The sequence below is a fragment of the Limulus polyphemus genome, unplaced genomic scaffold (assembly GCF_000517525.1).
Source record: "Limulus polyphemus unplaced genomic scaffold, Limulus_polyphemus-2.1.2 Scaffold267, whole genome shotgun sequence".
Taxonomy (NCBI): domain Eukaryota; kingdom Metazoa; phylum Arthropoda; class Merostomata; order Xiphosura; family Limulidae; genus Limulus; species Limulus polyphemus.
This window is the reverse complement of record NW_013665877.1, coordinates 23,179-26,501: the sequence shown is the minus strand read 5'-3', so window position 1 is coordinate 26,501 and position 3,323 is coordinate 23,179. Positions and strand designations below refer to the sequence as shown.

General features: G+C 32.5%; 1 long non-coding RNA gene across 1 annotated transcript in view; it reads right to left on the bottom strand.

Annotated features, from left to right (window-relative positions):
• LOC111085186 overlaps positions 1-2,182 on the bottom strand; it is an 11,714-nt gene extending 9,532 nt beyond the window's left edge. The window contains exon 1 of the long non-coding RNA XR_002610025.1: positions 2,073-2,182. This is a non-coding gene — a long non-coding RNA (uncharacterized LOC111085186). The remainder of the gene's footprint in view (positions 1-2,072) is intronic.
• Between the last annotated feature and the right edge of the window lie 1,141 nt (positions 2,183-3,323).

The following is a 3,323-nucleotide window of genomic DNA, read 5'->3' as shown; positions in this document are numbered from 1 at the left end:
AGTAGAACTAACTAATATTTTAAAATAACTTCGCTAATCACACACACACACAAACTTAACAACAATGTAATGAATTTTAATTTCAAGATATCTTTCAATACTATTACGCCAAATAATTTGAATAATGCCATTAACAAAGTAAAGAGATTTTGTTACATTGATTTCTTATTCTCCACAAATTGAATTAAAGTAATTACACTTGACTTACATCACGTTTCCACCGTTATCATTTCTAATCCTTAACGCTGTCATTAATGCGTAGCAGCAAATCATAAAGAAGATCGGTAATAGTATCAGTATATAAGGTTATATGTGATTTATACCCCTATAAGCTTCTCTCAAACTACACGAGAGACGGAATTAATTAATTTAGGTTAACTTGTGCGACCATAAAAATAACTTAATAACACTGTACCAGATCTTTTTATTGACGCCAACGTCATTTTACCAACACATTGAATCACCACTAATTCTCATACACATATAAGAACGACATAATATGATTATCAAATCTGATAAATGGCAACAAACCAATTTGCATCCCACCGTTTAGTTTTTAAATAATCATTCGTAGCATATCCATTACGAGCTATATTTTTCCCTTCAAATTATACCACCCTTCCTCTCATGTTTTCATTGTGTTTTTTCTGTTTATAACATTTCTTACGTTTAGATGCTAAATACGAATTTCAAGGTAGGAAACTAAGTCTGATTTAAATTTATTTTTTATTAAAGACGAAAACTTGGTTTGTTGTGAATTTTGTGGAAAAATTCCCGAGGGCTATCTGCGCTAGCTGTCCATAATTTAACAGTGGGATGGGGGATTCGAACCCGCGACTCTCAGATTGTCCTAATCACTTGGCCATGCTAGGCCAAGACGAAAACTAAGGTTTTTTGTTCTGTAAATGAATCACAAATAGAATCAATATATCAGATAAAAAAACACAACACGAAATATCTTTTTTTTTCACTTTTTGAACGTTTGGAATATTTAATTTTTTTTGTGTCTTACGTTTTCATGGAAATTAAGTAATGCACATATAGATTTGAAAATCTGCAATGTTAGAGTAACCGAGAATTAAACCAACTGCTAACAGCTTTCATCTAGCATTAATTTTACTTGACTTGTTAAATAGTTTTTGAAGTGTATTTTCTTTATTATTTCTAGTATTTTGTTAATAATTTTGTATGCTAAGCTCAATAATGTATTACAAAATACTATAACAATTCAGCATTATTTCCTTTAAGATAGTATAAAATGGACATAATTCCGCGCTGTTCCTAAAATTTTCATTATCTTAAGTTGTAACAGATCCACTTGTGCCTTATAATTTGTAACATAATAAATCAAGACAGACTAAATTCTCATATATATAAACCCAATATTATACATTTTGGTAAAGGGCCAAAATTTTCTGAATAATTTACCACACTTTCTCTTTTTTTTTTACCAACTTTTTCGAGTTAAATCGGTTCATACAAACACACAAATCGATACAAGTGATAAAAGTCGTTAGCATAACATCTGCTTTAAGGCTGGCGCGAAACGGAAGAGAAGTTGAACAGAAAACAATAAACGAAGACGTTTTCTAGTTTAAAATAAAGTTTAAATTTACAATAACGGCACAATACCAAATATATATAGACAGAAGTTTCACGTGTCCATTCCAGTTCAACGTATCGTGTATTTAACTACCATTAGTTTTATAGTCTGTTTTAGTCAAAATTCTTCATGTTTTTTTTCATTATTATTATTTATTTAGGTTTTTCATTTTTGAAATTATTTATACTCAGCAAAATGATAAATTTTTGTCTAGATGTTCATTCTTTTCGATCGGAAGTTTCCTTTCCGTTTTAGTTTAATTTACTGACCAGTTTTGTACTGAACATTTCTTTTTCTAATATAGAAAGTATAAATTGTCACTCCTCATACGTTCTTTTATATTAACAACTTTTAAACTATTTATCAGAAACTGTGAAAAATATAGTTTAAGCTGACCTAAAGTCAAACATTTGTTGAAACAATGAAACTATTATTCCTCTCTAAATATAATACAACACCACAATCTTACCAGTTTCTAGTTTTAAAATTGTTTTGGGTAAATAGATTGTTCTCTCCCTCTACAACCAGTGGCAGGTTTCTTCTCGAGGAGGTCACTGTTGAGAAAGCTGAGAATGTGAAAAAACGTCCACTTTTATAGGCGGAGCTGTGCTTTGAATGCTGAACTGACATTTACGAGCAATGCTGAGATAAATCCATAGAGTGCTCTCATTGGTTCATCCAATCCATCCATGACGTCATTTTTGAAGATTAGGTCGTAAGTACGAAGCAAAAACGTGAAAGTATAATATACCAGGTTGTGTGGTTTTGATGTACGGGGCTTGGATTATATATTTATATTATTTTTCATATATCGTACACTAATCAGCTTTTTCTCTCAACTTATGATAACACAGTACTCTCTCATATAACAAGGTACACAATGTCTTCGTTTCTGTAAACTTAATCCACAGAGTGACTGAAGACTTTCCTTCCTGTTATTTGGATCGCATGTTTGATTTGCTCTTGGTACATTACTAGGATCCAGTAGTTTTCACACTTTTGACGCTGGCGTACTACTTTTCAAACTTCATATATAATTGCATACCCTCATGATTCTGATAAAGAAAATATATAAAAATTACATCTTTTCAGTTACAAAATCTTTTTTAACAGTAGTTGTTACTAGTTCCGATATTGGTAACTATAATTCCCAAAGTTTGGATGCATAAAAACATCGCAAGTTTACAGCAATGAAAAAGAAAAACAACAACAATAAAATTTTACCGCCTTTTTTACTTACTTTTTTCCCCCTTTTCGTTCCGCATACCCCGGGGACACTGTTTAAGAAACTCCACTATAATCCTATATTAACTTACGTTGTGTGTGTTTATCAATTTGTTTATTTGTTCGCGAAAAGACGCAAACCCTTCCTACAGTTTTGGAGTTAGGAGGAACAAACTTGGCAGGTGGGACAGGAGTGGCTCGGTTGATGTCCTTATCTATATTAAATAGCGCCCTATCAATGAGGACTAAAACCCGCCCGGAATGAGGCATGATTGGATCTAAGAGTAGGTTTTCAGGGTTTTCAGAATCGCTGAACCCAAATCTTACATTGTATTTTATGTTCTTGGCCCCCTCGGGATCCCTGGAAAACCTTGTTTGAAACGGTGTTTATCCCCCTACTCGTTAGGTAGGGGGACTAAACATGGCACATGTGCTTAGGTAAATCGGTAGGTGTTATAACGGAGTTTGTTTTGGGGTATAGATCCTATTTGAATAG